Source organism: Ictidomys tridecemlineatus, unplaced genomic scaffold (assembly GCF_052094955.1).
Source record: "Ictidomys tridecemlineatus isolate mIctTri1 unplaced genomic scaffold, mIctTri1.hap1 Scaffold_45, whole genome shotgun sequence".
NCBI classification, from domain to species: Eukaryota; Metazoa; Chordata; class Mammalia; order Rodentia; family Sciuridae; genus Ictidomys; species Ictidomys tridecemlineatus.
The window spans coordinates 1,058,911-1,076,610 of record NW_027522913.1 but is presented as its reverse complement, the minus strand read 5'-3'; the positions used below and the strand labels follow the sequence as shown (position 1 = coordinate 1,076,610).

The following is a 17,700-nucleotide window of genomic DNA, read 5'->3' as shown; positions in this document are numbered from 1 at the left end:
ATCATAATGCACTCTAATTTAGATGGCATCCCACATTTTTCCCCTGTTAGAAAAAAAGTACAATCCTAACTTTCTTAGGACAAAAATTTCAATAAAGACAGAAATAGCAACAGGTCACTAGATAGATATATTGGCAGAGTTAAAACTAAAATAATGCATTCCTATAATGCTCAACTTAAAATGAGACAAAGCCATAGAATACACTAAGCATAATGTTTCTAAGAGGGTTCATCATGTGATTTCCACTACCAAAATATTAGCAAGAATGTATGTTCCCAGTGAATTAAAGTATACCTGTAGGAAAGCCAGAAAATGCACACTTATGATATCACAGTATCAGTATTATACACCATTGTTCAAAATAGAACATCAGTTGATAGAATATTAAAGCCCTTTCGTGCTATGCATATATACCACTCTTCCAAACTCTTCTCCTACTTAAGCATAGTCATCTTCTGAGAAGATAAGTTGTTTAATGTTATACTGGCTCACATAAAATATTTAAAATGGTTATCTATCAATGATGAAATTAGTAGTGGATTTTTACTACATGGACATCAGAAAGACTTCTTTTGTTCAACTTTGCCATTCGCTTTTTTGGAAGTGTTGCTTGAACCAACTCAACAAAGAAGTGATATTTTCAAGAGAAAGCACTTCGTATAAATAACTGCAGATAGTGTAGGTATAATATTTAACATTGTTAACTACCAATTATTAACTCATTTTATTTACAAAGCAAAATAAACAGCATGATATGTGATTATGGTATTTTGTAGAGATCACCGAGTACTTAACACATTCCCTTTTAAAGACAAGGAAAAAAATATTTACCCTCATTTCTGGTTCTATTTGTAAACAATAAGGCTGATTCTGATATTGCTGAATTTCTCCAGTAATTTCTGCCACTTTTCTCCTCTTACTGAAATTGTTCAAATCTTTCCCTTTCTTTTTTAAAAAATCATTATTCCCTTCTTCAGTCTTCAGAATATTTGTTAAATATATTCCTAGTGAAAAAAATATTTAAAGAAAATTTATTTTAAAATTGGTCATTTAATCAATCATTTGGGAAAACAATTTTGTAAAACTAAAAGACTTACTAGCAATTCCACTCCATAATGTTGATAAGGCAAGGCTCTGATAGACTTTATGGTTATGATTAATTCTCCATTAATTTTTTTAACATAGAAAAAATTTAAAATAAAAAGAAAATAAAGGTTACTAGTCTAAGAAATAGCAAATTGAGCTTTCCTAAACCGTGTTTATAAAGTCTAAATTATAAGTTTTAAATCGAACCAAAATTTTTAATGCTTGATTTTATTTTATTTTATTTATTTATTTTCACATTACAACACTTTCAAATTTTTATTGAGTATGGTCTTATTACCTCTGTAATAATGCTTGATTTTAAATATTTATTTTCAATAATCTTTAAGTGATCATCAATATCATAAGCACTGCTGATTAATAAGAGTTCAGACTTAAATTGTTTTCTCAGAGCCCATGATTTAGATTTAAAAACCAATTATATTTTAATCTTTCACAATAGAAACTTTAATCTCCTTTTTCAAATAATTACTAATATATTTAAATTAGTAGTTATCAATTGATAATTTTGTTCCTAAGAGTGTATTGGAAATGTCTGGAGACATTTCTGGTTATCATGATGTAGGTGTTACCAGCATATAGTAAACAGGAAACTTGGAGGCTACTAAACATCCTACAAGCACATGACATTTACTCATTTATTTGATTCATATGCCAATAGTGCTGAGGTTGGAAAACCTTGATTTAAATAAATTATACAATTTCAACAGTTTAGTCATACATCACATTATTATATTTATATAAAAATGATCTATAAGGCTAGAATGGAGGGGCTGGTAATATAGCCTAGTGATAAGAACAGGTGCTTAGCATGTGAAATGCCCTGGGTTAAATCCCCAGCATGAATGTGTGTGTGCCTGTGCGCGTGTGCACGCACATACACACACACACACACACACACAGACTAGAATTAAGCTGAAAAACTGCTGTAACATTATAGTACAATATGCTACTCAAGTGTTTGTGGTGATGCTGTTGTAAACAAACACACTGTTACTGCCCACCATATTAAAGTATAGCACATAAAACACACCACATATACGACAGTGGTCCCGTAAGATTATAATGGAACTGAAAAATTCTCATTGCCTAGAGATGTAGCTGTCATGATGCCAACATAACACATTTTTCAAGCCTCCATAAACAGACCTGTCAGAAAAGTATAGTATGTTTGTCTATGAACAGTACTTAATACTTGATAATAGTAATAAATGACTGTTACTGGTTTATGCATTTACTATACTACACTTTTTATCATTACTTTACAACAAAAACGTTTACTACAAAACAGTATTCCATATTATGCCACCAGCAGCCTCACATGTATCATCTATGTTGAATGCATCAAGAGATCACATTCAAAGCAGAGGCACACACCTAAAGTTCCAGCTACTCAGAAGGCTGAAGCAAGAGGATTGCTTGACCCAGGAATTTGAGACCTGCCTGGGATACATAGCAAGACCCCATTGCAAAGCAAAACAAAACAAACAGGCAATGTTGAGTAATTGATTTATACAATCTAGAATTGTGTGAATACACTGTTTGCAGAACAGAATTGCTGCCTACTGATGCATTTCTCAGAATATGTCCTTGTCATTAAGCAATGCATGAATGTATTTAAGAAAAGTTCACTTTATAAAACTTTGCCGAATATATAACAATTCTGAGTTTACTTTTTATTAGTGTATTAAAATTATACATAATAGTGGAATTAGTTGTTACATGTTTGTACATGCACACAATAATATGATTTGTTCAAAGTTGTTCCAATTCTGAGTTTTAACAAATCACTTAAAAGCCTTTAATAAAGAGAAAACGAACACTGTAGATATGACATAAATAGATAAAAACAATAGTTACCACTCTCTGAGTGCCTGTTCTGATAGAATTTGTATTAGGTTGTATAGATAAAATATTTTTAATTCTTACAACTCCATGAGGTAAGTATTATAACTTGCATTTTACAGGAAAATAAATAATAGAGTTTTAAGTTTTATTTATCAATACAGATGAAAATAGACAAGGTAATATAAAATATGAACAACTGACCTCTAAAGACTGGCCTCTTTGGACTATAACACATTTTGCCTCAAAATACAATATCCATCTTTAGTAACTTACCAAAAAAAGGCACACAAGGTGGATTGATTGACTTCAGTTTTACTAGGTATTTTTAAAAGTGATCTTGACTTAATTCCACAGCTTCATCTAAAATTTTCCATTTTCTTTCCTGTAATGCCTTAAAAACATATAAAATGAGCATAATCTCCGTTTATAGTTCAATCAAATGTATGGATACAGAAATTTAGAAATTATAAAATTTTGCAAACATTTGATATTAAATATTTTAAAAAATTAAAATAAGAGAGGTAATCCTTTGGGCATTTGCCTAAAGTGATTTTTCCTCTTTTTATCTATAATATGAAATTTAAAACCTTAAATTTTTCTAAAACAAATTAGAAGATTAAGCAATCAAAAAATTTCATCCTCAGGACCTTGATAGTCATAATTTTGATTAGCCAGAGTTTCAAGTCTTAGATGTAGGAAGTGAGAATCATAATTGTTCAGCATTTAAGTACTTTTCCACTGAAAGGTCTTTTGGGGACAAGGGTGGAGTTTTGGTAAAGAGATGACTACAGGAGGGTAAGAAAGCATTAAAAAATTTAGTTAATGTAATAAACATAGGAATTTCTTTTTAAATTTCATTGTTAAATTTTCTTACTAGATGTTAGTTTATAACTTGATAAGAGCAAACATTATACTTGAGAACCATTCAATATATTTCCTTTAAGTTATGAAGAAAGAGTGCACCATCGCTTTTATTCAAATCTATCCAAAAGTCCTAGCTAAAAGGGACAAGAAACAAAATAAATAACTAGGAATTGCAAAGAAAAGGAAAAAAAAGAAAGAAAAACGTCACTATTTACAGAGATTATGACTATCCGCAAGGAAACTCCAAAACTCTATCTGCAAAGTGTTAATAAGAGAATTTACTAATGTTGCTGTGTCAAAAATCAACTAGATATGAAAATCTTTCATCAATAAGAAAAATAATTTTTTTAAAAAGTCTAACATAAATCTAACAAAAAAAGTATGAAGTCTCTATCAAGAAAACCATAAGACAGAATTAAATGGGTAAATAAATGGAGAGATATACCATGTTCCCAGTTGGGAAGACTCATGACTGTAAATTGGCACTAATTGATTTTACAGATCTAATGCAACTTCTATTACAGTTCCAATTTTCAACTTGGCAATGGTGGCACATGCCTGTAATCCCAACAACACAGGAGGCTGAGACAGAAAGACTGCAAATTCAGCCTCAGCAATTTAGCAAGATCCTCAGCTACAAAGCAAGACCCTGTCTTAAAATAAAAAGGGCTACAAATGTGACTCAGTGGTAAAATGCCCCCTGGTTCAATCCTCAGTACCAATAATAATAATAAAATCCAATTTTTAAAAATGAAGCTTAAAATTATTCTAAAATTTATATATGAAAATAAAGGGCTAAGACCAAGTCAACCTTGAAAGATTGCTAAAAGATCTGCTATACTTTCTTTTCAAGAATTAGTATACAAGTAGGCTGGGGTTGTAGCCCAGTGGCAGAGCACTTGCCTAGCACATTTGAGGTACTGGGTTTGATCCTCAGCACCACATACATCTACAACTAAAAATAGAAAAAATTATAAAAAGACCAGAAACAGGACTACACATAAGGATACTAAATTTATGAGGGCTGATACTATAGGTCAATGGGGAAAAATGAATTAACAATAAATGAATGCAAACAACTGGGTAGCCTTATGGAAAAAAATGTAATAGTAGGGGTTGTGGCTCAGTGGTAGAGTACTTGCCTAGCATATGTGAGGCAGTGGGTTCAATTCTCAGCACTGCATACAAATAAATAAAATAAAGGTCCATTTACAACTAAAATTTTTTTTTAAAAAAATGAAATAATATTCCAACCTCACCCCATATTCAAAACTCATTTCCACCTAGAGTAAGGATTTAATGAGAAAGATAAAACATTAGGATAATGGGGGGGGCAATTAAAGTGGAGAACAAAAGCATTAATAACAAAGAAAAAAATAAGTAAATTTGACTACATTAAGAATTCTTGTTCATCAAAACACACCACAAAAAAGATGAAAAGGGGAGCTTTTATCTGGGAAAAGATAAATGATGATATTTTAGAATCCAGAATATAAGAGCATTTGTATATAACCATTTAAAGTTAAAAATTTTCCACAAGAAGAACGAAGAACCAAATAGAGGTTCAAACTCATTAAAAATCAGGAAAATATAAAACAAAACCACAATAATGGAAAAGATAAAGGCCTGAAAATATCAAGTATTGATGAAAATATAAAATAACTGGATTTCATATATTTCTGATGGGAGTGTGAATTGGTACAATTACTTGAGAGAACAACTTGGCATTATCTAGTAAAGTTGAAGACATCTATATCCTAAATTCTACTTTTAGAGTAATATATTTGGGTATATCAGGATATATATAAAGAATGTTAACAGCTATATTGTTCATAACAATTCCAAATTATTATTAACTAATTAAAAATGATTAAATTTTGGTAAACTAATTTCTATAATTATGATATAGTTATGAAAAAGAATGAACTATAGCTATAAACAACATGGATCAATCTTAGGAATACAGTGCTAAGAGTCATTGAAGAATTATAAAATTAAGAAACATGCAAAATAAAACAATATAGGTTAGATAAAAGCAAGAGAATTAAAAGCCTAAGATTCATTACAGTGAAAGAATGGAGGGGCTCTTAAACTGAATGCTAGGTACACAGATATTTTTATTCTTTATACCTTATATATAATTATAGAAATACTGTCAGGCTGGGGATGTGGCTCAAGCAGTAGAGTGCTCGCCTGGCATGCGTGCGGCCCGGGTTCAATCCTCAGCACCACATACCAACAAAAGATGTTGTGTCCACCAAGAACTAAAAAATAAAATGAATAAATATTAAAAAATTCTCTCTCTCTCTCTCAAAAAAAAAAGGAAAAAAAGAAATACTGTTGTCCAATAGTTTTTAAAATGAATGCTTAGCCTGTAAAATGAATAAAGTGCCTCAGAGTTTTTCAATATCTGAGTTGAAATAATTAATCTGAACAGATAGTTAATTTCTTTAATATATAAAGTTCATAAGTAAATAAAATGCGAATACCCAAATAGAAAAATTCAAACATAAAAATATTTTTTCTTCTTCTCCCTCCAATCACAACCCACTAAAAGAATTAATGAAGAAAGACATATTTTTCCACACTATTCTTAATATTCATGCAACTCCACTTAGAGGTTTAGGGTTTGTTCTGTTTTGTTGTACTAATATGGAATCACACTATAGTCATTCAGAACTTCCTTATGATTTTTTCCCCACAAATATCACATATATTCTTGCAAGATAATGTACAAAAATGACATCATTTTTTTCTATAGAACAATATTCCATGTTATAGGTATAAGATAATGTATTTAATTATTCTTCTGCTGATGGAAAGAAGAATATTTCTAGTTTTCTGCTACTAAAATAATGCTAAAATAACTATATCTTCATACATATAACTTTATACTGTGGTGCTTTTATTTCTTTAGGATTTTATTTATTTAATATTCTGGGTCTGAGAGTATGTGTACTTTAAATTTTAACATACATTGCTGGGTTGCTTTCCACAAAGGTTTTACAAATTTATATTCCCAAAGGCAATATTAATATAGTTGAGTTTTTACCTTGTTAGCTTTCACTTAGAAAAAGTCTTTCATAGTAAAAACACAGGAAGACTCCATAAATTTGGATTGATTTATGAGTCTATATATCAAGGCAGTATAAAAATGTTTAAATTAAAAAGCAGTCAAAATAAAGAGACACTGAAAAGATATAGTTTGACTGTCTTCATATCTTTAATATATTAAAAAGTCCATAAGTAAAAATGCAAACATCCAAAAAATGAAAGAAGACATGAATTAAATAAATCATAAAGAAAAATAAAAGTGACCAATAAATACATTTTAAAATATCCAATATCACTAGTAGCCAATAAATGCATTTGAAAATAGCTAACATCTCACCACTTTTTAAAAACACAAGTTTAAAAAGAGAATTTTTAATTTTGGCTGATAAAGTCTTTAAAGTTTTCAATACAGTAATACCCAGAACCATTTATCATATTTTTTGCTAGAAAACACTTGGCAAAAGTACCATCTTTAGAAACTTCTAAGGAAATAATCATATTCTTTTTTTTAAAGAGAGAGAGAGAGAGAGAGAGAGAGAGAGAGAGAGAGAGAGAGAGAGTTTTTTAATATTATTTTTTTTTTTGGTTTTCGGTGGACACAACATCTTTTTTTTTATTTTTATGTGGTGCTGAGGATCGAATCCAATGTCCTGCGCATGCCAGGCAATTGCGCTACCACTTGAGCCATATCCCCAGCCCCAGGAAATAATCATATTCTTAAAAATACATCTACATATGGGTGGTCCATGATAAATTATTTGTCACAACAATAAAATCCAAAATAACTTAATTGTTCCACAACAGAATGATGGAATAAATTATGGTTTATGTGTGAGACAGAAAACTATGTAGGCATTAACAATCTTGTTTTTGACAACAAACTAAAAAAAAGTGTTAAAGAGAAAAATATGTAGGCTACAAAAATCTACTTACAATATAATCTCAATTTTGTTATTAAAAGACATAAAATCTTTCTATACACTAAACACATTATTTTATAATTTAAAAGATAAAATTTTAGAAAGGGTTCTTTCCATATTATTTTTTTGACTATATCTAAAGGTGACACTTCTCAGAGGAAGATACACAATATATCAACAAACATGAAAAAACGTTCAACATCTCTAATAATCAGAGAAATGCAAATTAAAACAACTCTAGGATTTCATTTCACTCTAGTCAGAAGAGTAGTTATCAAGAAAACATGCAAAAATTAGTGTTGGCGAGGATGTAGAGGAAAAGGCACATTCATACATTGCTGGTAGGACTGCAATTGGTACAGAAAATCTGGAAAACAGTATGGAGATTTCTCAGAAAACTTAGAATGGAATCACCATTTTGACACAGCTATCCCACTCCTCGGTCTATTCCCAAAGGACTTAAAAACAGCATACTATTGGGACAAAGCCACATCAATGTTTATAGCACCACAATTCACAACAGCTAAACTGTAGAACCAAACTAGATGCCCTTCAATAGATGAATGGATCAAGAAACTGTGGTATATATACACAATGGAATATTACTCAGCAGTAAAAGAGAATAAAATTATGGCATTTGCAGGTAAATGCATGGAATTAGAGAATACCATGCTAATCGAAGTAAACCAATCCCCAAAACCAAAGGTCGATTGTTTACTTTGATAAGTGGACACTAATCCATAATGGGGACAGGGGGATGGGTTGAGTGGAGGAAGTTTGGATTGGCCAAAGGGGAAGGGGCATGGGAATAGAAAAGATGGTAGAATGAGATGATCATCATTACCCTAGGTACATGTATGATTGCACGAATGGTGTGATCCTACTCTGTGTACAACCAGAAATGAAAAATTGTGCTACATTTGTGTACAATGAATCAAAGAACATTCTGCTGTCATGTATAATTGATTAGAACAAATAAATTTTTTAAAAAAGTTATTTGTGTGATTATATTTAATATCATTTGTCATTTATGGGAGACTATCAAAGTGCCATTGAAGAAATTCATGTGAAACTTTATTATATTTAGGTTAAGCACATTAAAAAGAGGTACAGGTCCTAAATTCTTTGACAAATCCTAAACTTACTAGTATATATTGATATATTTTTTAAAATATCTTTAAATTTCTATATTTAAGTGGAAAATATGGATTCATTCAAAGATAAATTCAAGCCAGGAGTGGTTGTAATCCTAGGTACTTGGGAGGGTGAGGCAGGAGAATCAGAAGTTTGAGGCGAGCCTCAGCAACTTAATGAGGCTGTAAGCAACTTAATGAGACCCTGTCTCAAAATAAAAAATAAAAAGGGCTGGGGGTGTTGTTCAGTAGTTGAGTGCCCCTAAGTTCAATCCCTGGTACCAAAAAGACAGGCAGTAGGAGCAATCTCTTTGATATTAATTTTATCTTTCCCCAAAAGGATGAAATATTTAAGCCTAAAACTTACCTAAAGGTATGGTCTAGTCTGTACACTGACACTGAATTTACTGCACTGACTATCTCCAGTACACCACTGAAATTATTCAAGTCTTGAAAAACTTGCAGAATTTCTATAATTCTACTTAGTACTGCCACCCGTTCTTCAAAATTTTCTGCTTCCATAATGCATCTAATAACAACAACAAAAAATCCATGGCTTAGAAAAGTTTCTCCACCTAACTTAAGAAATAAGAAACTTCTTTAGAGCCAGAATTCAAGCTTAAATAGGACTTATTATGATGATGATTAAGAAGCAATAATAAAGAATAAACAAAACTTAATTTTCAAACCACAGGGTGAGGTTTCTGGTATGGCGAATCATTTTTAATAAATTTGGAGAATTTATCTCTTTATCTTCTTTGGTCCACACACTCCCTACAAGTTCAGAAGGCTGGACTTTCCTAGAAATAAATTTAAAAAAATCAGTACAACCTAATCTATCTATAAAGGATTAGTATCAAGATTATTTAAAGATCTGCTACACTTAATTTAAAAACAGATAATGACAAACATGAAAAAATATTTTCTCTCAGGAAAAAAAAACTGCAATAAAATTCTATTTTATTATTGCCAAAGCCACAAAACCTTAATAATATCAAATTGGTAAGAAATGATAAAATAATCTCCAACTCCAATATGCAAGTAAAAATTGATACAATCACTTTGTAAAACAATTCAGCAGGATCTTCCATTACTAAAGATATACATACTAGCTGACCCAACAATTCCATTGCTAAGTACATTCCTATGTAAACTCTTACAGAAAGTTACAAGAACTCATTCACAAGACTGTTCACTGAAGCACTATTTACAGAAGGTAAAATGCCAAACAATCTACCAGTTCACCAAAAAGAGACTGAATAAACTGTGGAATACTCATAGAATGGCTAAAATAAGTGAACTAGAACTATATTCATGGACTTTAACAGATATCAAAAAGAATATAAGTAAAAACATGATGCAGAATAAGTATGTTTAAAATGTACAAGCCAATACTTTTTCTTATTTAGGAAAATGTGTGTGTGTATATATAGAGAGACAAACAGAGTAAGCATCAAATTCTGGGTAGTTGTTATTTTTTTTTATTGTTGGTTGGTAGTTGTTATTTCTTGCGGGGAAAGGAGAGCAATGAATTAGGGAGAATTATAGAATTTCAATTTCATTTGTAATGTTTTTGTTATACATGAGCACTCATTACATGGCTGCTTATCATTAGGATAACTTCTCTACATATTTATATTTCAAATGAGGGCTCCTGGATACAGAAAAGATTTTAATGGAATGATAGTGGCAGGGGCTTACTGTTCAATAGTTGTTACTATTGTAGTGCATTAGTCTTCCTACCATTCCTCTTGTAAAGGATTGCTCATCCTTAATCTAGGTCTATATAGCAACATGTTAGAAGACTTACGTACAGGACATACTGTGATTAAAACTGCTATGAGCTTCCCTCCAAACCCAGGAAAATAGATGAGATATTTTTAAGCTGTCATGATATGTAGCAAAATGTTTAAAAAATAGGTAAGAGGTATGCTCAAGGTTTTTGAAAATAGACCAAGAAATAACAATTACCTACCTGTAGAGATAAGATTCCAAAAGTGTTAGCTGACGAGCAATTTCTATTGGGAGAAGTGTCATAAGATCAAATGTTTCAAACTGCCCTGGTTTACTGATATGCCATTCAATTGGTGGAGGTGGACTTTCAAAGGTAATATTATGGCTTATTCCATTTGCCTGAGCTTGCTTCTTCCTCTTGATGATCTTAGCAATTGACTCTACCCATTTCTTCATAGCTTTCCCTAGAAAAAACACATAATTAGAATGTCTTTTACTTGACAGACATAACTGTAGATCTTCATATAATTTTTAACGTTCACTCAACTTCAACAATTATCAACTCATGGCAAATTTTTGCTTCATCTAACCCAAATCATGCCATTTCTTCACTCTGTTGTTTGTTTTTTTGGTACTAAGAACTGAACCCATGGATGTTTTCTCACTGCACTACATCTCCAGACCTTTTTTGTTTTTCATTTTCAGACAGGGTCTTGCTAAGTTGTTGAGGATCTCACTAAATTGTTAAGGCTAGTCTTGAACTTGTGATTCTCCTGTCTCAGTCTCCTGAGTTGCTGGTATTATAGGCATACACCATTATACCCAGCTCTAGTTATTCTTTAAACAAATTCAAAAATCATATCATTTTGTCTATATTTAAGTCTTTTTAAAATAATCATTAGGTCATTATGACATATAAAAAATGAATCATTTTTTTCTTTTTTAAAATTTGTTTTTAGTTATACATAACAGAATATATTTTGACATACTAGATGGAATATAACTTCCCATTCTTGTGGTTGTACATGAGGTGGAGTTACACTGGTCATGTATTCATTCATATATGAACATAAGAAAGTTATGTCTGATTCATTCAACTTTGTTTCCTATTCCCATCTCCACTCCCTCTCCTTCATTCCCCTTTATCTAATCAAATGAACTTTTATTCTCCATCCCTGTTATTGTGTGTTGGCATCCACATATAAGAGAGAACATTTGGCCTTTGATTTTTTGGCTTATTTCACTTAGCATAATGATCTCCAGTTCCATCCATTTACTGGCAAATGCCATACTTTCATTCTTCTTTATGGCTGAGTAATACTCCATTGTGTATATACACCACATTTTCTTTACCCATTCATCTTTTGAAGGGCACGTAGGTCGGTTCCATAGCTTAGCTATTTTGAATTGAGCTGCTAAATTTCTTTGTCAAAAAGTGAGATTTTAAAATCTTCAAATACTTGGTTAATATTCAAATTTCTATCTCTTAAATATTTTTCTTATTGTTAATTTGTTTTAAAAGGACATAAATAACATTTAATTAATTATATTTAGTCCATATGTCCTAAGTTTCCTTAGGACTACAGGTTCTCCCTTTATGTCTCATTTTTGCTTGCAATTTATTTGTTGAAGAAATGGAATTGCTTGTATTGTGGTGATTCTCAAATCTGTCTTGCCAACTGTACCCCTGTGGTATCATCTGCCATGTTTCTCTATCCCCCCTATTTTCTGAAAACCAGAGACATAGAGATTGATGTTTTTGTTTGTTTTAGTATTGGGGACTGAACCCAGGAGCACTTAACCACTGAACTTCATCCCCGGCTCTTCTCTTTTTATATTTTATTTTGAGACAGGGTCTTCTTAAGTTACTTGGAGACTTGCCAAGTTACTGAGGCTGATTTTTGATCCTCCTGCCTCAACCTCCCAAGGTGCTGGAATTATAGGCTTGTGCCACTGTGCCCAGCAAGATCAATGTTTTTACATGAATACTTGCCAAGAATACTTTAATAGGATTCTTAGCCAATATCTTATACTGTTAGATAAAACACAAATGTTCTTAATATAACATATGTTTGATGACACATATTATAGCCTGGAATTTTATCACATAGGCTATGTTTGAAACTTCAAGTTGGAAATTCCTATCTTTTAGACACAAAAATGTATTCCTCTGGGGGCTGGGGTTGTGGCTCAGAGGTAGCACGTGCAAGGGCCTTGGTTTGATCCTCAGCATCGCAGGTGCTGGATTTGATCTTAGCACCACATAAATGTAAAATAAAGATATATGTCCACCTAAAACTAAAAAACCAATATTTTTAAAAAATGTATTCCTCTGGAATATGTTTCTAAGAGAGGAAATATTATTTTAAAAAGCTGATAATCATCTAAAATTAAAGTACCAGATTAAGGAGAATAAAAAAGCATAAAATTGCTGGGTGTGGTGATGCACACCTATAATCCCAGTGGCTGGGGAGGCTGAGGCAGGAGGATCATGAGTTCAAAGTCAAGCCTCAGCAACTTAGCAAGACCCTAAGCAACTCAGCGAGACCCTGTTTCTAAATAAAATATAAACAAAGGGCTGGGAATTAGGCTCAGTAGTCAAGTGCCCTGCCCCTGAGTTTAATCCCCAGTACCAAAACAACAACAACAAAAAGCATAAAATTATATATATATTATTTATTTAATGGAAACAAATGGCAAACTTGAGGGGACATAAAATTAAATAGCTTTAATTTATTAAAAAGGACTTTTGACATTTTAAAAAGCAATATTCTCCTTTAAAACTTAAAAGGGGGGGCTAAGATTGTGGCTCAGTGGTAGAGCGCTCTCCTAGCACGGGCGGGACCCAGGTTTGATCCTCAGCACCACATAGAAATAAAGGCGTTGTGTTGTGTTCATTTACACCTAAAAAATAAATTAAAAAAAAAACTTAAAAGGGGGTTAAGAGTATAACTCAATGGTATAGCACTTGCCTAGCACGTGCAAGGGCCTTGATTTGATCCTCAGCATCGCAGACAAATAAAAATATGAGAAGACAAGGTTCTAAGACTTTATATGGTTCTAAATATATGTGAGCTTACTGGAGTCTATAAAGATCATTCCAAATGTTATTTCAGCTTTTTAAAAATGGAAAGCAATTCACATTCTTAGTCATACAATTTTGAAAATAAGCTCAAATGCAACATAAGAGCCAATCAAAACTTTAAATAATATACCTCTTACACTTGAAATGAAGGATTCCAGTCTTTTAAGCAATTCCACATCTCTTTCAAAGTCATAAAAATGGTGTTCAACCCAATGGTGAAATACATTTAAATCCTGGTAAAATAAAAGAATCACATTTTAGTGAAATCTTCAATTATACAGTTTTTACTTCTATACTTCTTCATTATACTTCTTTCATTTTTCTAATACCATGGCGATAGTTTTATATGCAACAATCAATATAATACTTAGAGTCTCCATTTTTAATGAATACCTTAAGTGCTTCAATAAGAAGAAGAAAATCAATCTCCAAACTGTACATTATTTTTAAATTATACTTTAGCCAGGAGTGGTGGCTAACACCTGTAATCCCAGCTACTTGGGAGACCGAGGCAGGAGGATTGCAAGTTCAAAGCCAGACTGGGCAACTTAGTGAGACCCTATCTCAAAATAAAAAATAAAGGGCTGAGGATGTAGCTCAGTGGCAAAGTGCCCCTGGGTTCAATCCCCAGTACTGCAAAAAAATAAAAATAAACATAAAAGTTATACTTTAAAATATGTATTTGTATAAAGATTATGGTTTCTGTGCTTAATCACCAATTAATGTTAAGGAAAAGTGTCTTTTATTTATTCATATATAGAAAATACATGCTCTATAATAGAAAAGCTATTTTAAGTTTTTAAATTGAAAAAGTATTTTAAGCTGTAAATTTTTAATGTATTTTTCATATAAAATGGAAAATTAACTAAGATTTATTGTATTTGGTTCTAAATTCAAGTGCTAGCCTAGTGTCGTTGCACATGTCTATAATCCTAGTGACTTGGGAGACTACAGGAAGAAGACTGAACTTCAAGGCTAGACTAAGCAATTTAGCAAGGCCCTAAGCAACTGAGTGAGACCCTGTCTCAAAATAATAAATAAATAAATAAATAAATAAATAAATAGGGCTGGGTATGTAGCTCATTGGTAAAGCACCCCTCTGTTCAATTCCCAGTACCGCCCCCCAAATAAATAAATAAATAAATAAATAAATAAATTCAAATGCTATCATCAAATTTCCCTGTAACCTACAAATATGCCTATAACCTTATTTCATTTTAAAAGACAAAAATATTTTTGTCAAGAGAGTGATTTTGTTTTGCATATCACTAAAATGATTACTCCTGATCTTGCAAGTATTTAATTATCTATACAAATATAAAATGCTCTCTACCAGAGACATCCTAATAATATTACTTTTCTTCATTACTTCAACAAATGGCCATTTGCAGGTTAGATTTTTATTTCCCTACCACAGACAACTATATTTCTCTCAGACTATGCAAGTACATTTAATTACCAGTCTTCATCATGCTATTTATATTAAAACAACATTAAGTCATTATGGTCTGGTAAGTTCAGGAGCTTAGAAAATATATCAAAGATCATAAATTGTTAGCTTCTAATTTCCACTTATATCAGTTCAAACAGTTCTTCTTATATTTTCTTTCTAGTTTCTATAGTATTGATGTAATTTTAAAATTACGATCAGATAAAAGAAAAAAGTCTAATCAGACTTCATCAAACTTAAAAACTTCATCTCATCAAAGTATCATTAAGAAAACTAACAGGCAAACCACAATCTGGGAGAAAATATTTACAAAACCTTTTTCTGACAAAGGACTATATCCAGTCCTACTCGATATACTTATACAACTTAGTAATAAAAAGATAACTCAACAAATGATAGACATGAGTCAAACCTATTCTTCAAAGATGAAGAATGACTAGCCAATAAGAGACAGTAAAATGTTCTCAACATCATTAGTTAATAGGGAAGAACAAATTAAAACCACAGTGAGATACCACTATACACCCAACAGTATGGCTAAGGTATGAAGAATAACATCACTAAACAATGGTGAAGATATGCAGCAATGGAATACTCATATATTGCTGGTGAGAATGTTCAGAAGAAGTTTTGACAGTTTCTTTTTAAAAGAAAACACACATCTACATTATGTCCTAGCTATTCTACTCTGAGTTATTTACCCAAGTGGGAAAAAAAGAAATACACACACACACCCACACCCACATTCACAATAAGACTTCTAAGATAAAGTTCATAGCAAATTTACTCATAATCAAACACTGGAAAAAATGCCCAGGTATTTTTCAATGGGAAAAAATACATGAACTGTGGTGTATTCTTATAAGGAAATAACTATCTTAGTAATAAAATTTTAAAAAACATTGATTCAAGCAACATGGATGAACCTCAAAAGCATGTTGAGTCAGGCATGAAAGTTATAGAATCCATACCTTTCTTTCCCATACTAGTCAGAGTCACACCCACAACAGGAATGAAGTAATTCAGACTTGGGGATGGCACCAAAAGATCTCAGAAATTATTATCTTCTAAATTAACAAGTGAATTACAACTCCTGAACAGAGAACAAGGAATGTAGCCTTTGAATGCTTCTTTAAAAACTCTTGTTCCCCCTGATCAGCAGAATCAAAGCCTCTGGGACTGGAGTCCCCTGTGTTTCTTTTTTGTTAGCAAAGCAATAAAACTTCTCTCTCCTTTTCCTCAAAACAAAAACAAAAAAGTGTAAAAATCAATTTATACAAAATTCTAAGACAAGTAAAAGAGTCAATAGCAGGATAAATCAGAATACTGCCTTTGGGCAGTAGCAACAAAAATTGACTAGAAGGAGCACAAGGGAACTTTCTGGGTTGTGGTCTATCATTCTGTATCTTGAAAGGAGTTTGAATTACAAAGACATTAAAATTTAACCAAAGTACACTTAAAATGTGTGTATTTCATGTTATGAACATTTTAGAACAAATGAATAATAAATACTGAAATGTTATTGATATATAAGTTGAAGCATTTAAGAAATAGTGTATTTTGAAACACATTCAAAATATTAGGTGATTAATGAACTGAGGGAAAAATGAAAAATAAATATATGTGATAAAAGTAAGTAAAATAAAATGTTAACAGTTGATCTGGTTTGTTTATCATTGTTCACTATGAAATTCTCTCAATTTTTCTCTTTTTTAAAATGTCAGAATAAATTGCTAAATAAAATATTTTAGCTTACATTTTACTAAAATTCCTTCAATGCTCACAGAAAAAGTTTAACAAACTGGCTTGAATTTCAAAGCCATCTTCAACTCTACCCCAATATAGTTAATCTCCTCTATTACAACTTACAATACAATGTCTTCATTCCTCTAAGTTCAATTTCCTTACCTATTTCCTCTGCACACCATTCTCAATCCTGTCTTTTAACCTTTGTTCATACTACTTCTAGGTACCCTCCATACCTTCAATCACCTTTCTGCATATCTAAATTCTACACATCCCTTCGGGACAATCTCAGATTTTACCTCTTCTAAGATGTCTTCCCTAACTACTGGAGTCTAATCTTAGCTATTCCTGAAGTTTTATAGGAGTATATTTTTGTGAGCCATTGAACTATTCAAAGTAGTATAATGTATAACTATTTCATGTATATTTTTACCCCAATAAAATCATAATATTATGGAACCATATCATGACAGTCTATTATTTTTGTATTCACCATAAGTCGACAAGTATACAACTGAGAACATGCTTAGATATAAACATTTAAAGAATTCACATGACTGAGATCTAAGATCTTATTTCCTGTCTGCCCTATAATAGGGACCTCATAAATGTATGCCTCATTTGAGTAGATTAGTGCAAATGCATTACAGTTACTTGAGAAAAATTATTCTTCTTTCTTGCTAATGTAATGGGTAAAAAATCTCATTTTCTTATACAAAGAATGACATGTTAAAAGTTTTGGCTAAAAGACATATAGCTAGG

At 31.5% G+C, this 17,700-nt stretch overlaps 1 long non-coding RNA gene across 1 annotated transcript; it reads right to left on the bottom strand.

The window, feature by feature from the left end:
- Positions 1 to 942: 942 nt before the first annotated feature.
- Positions 943 to 3,391, bottom strand: LOC144373642 (uncharacterized). The gene is made up of 2 exons (XR_013433238.1): positions 3,226 to 3,391; positions 943 to 1,004 (listed from the first exon to the last, which is right to left on the bottom strand). It is a non-coding gene; the product is annotated as an uncharacterized LOC144373642 (long non-coding RNA).
- Positions 3,392 to 17,700: the final 14,309 nt, after the last annotated feature.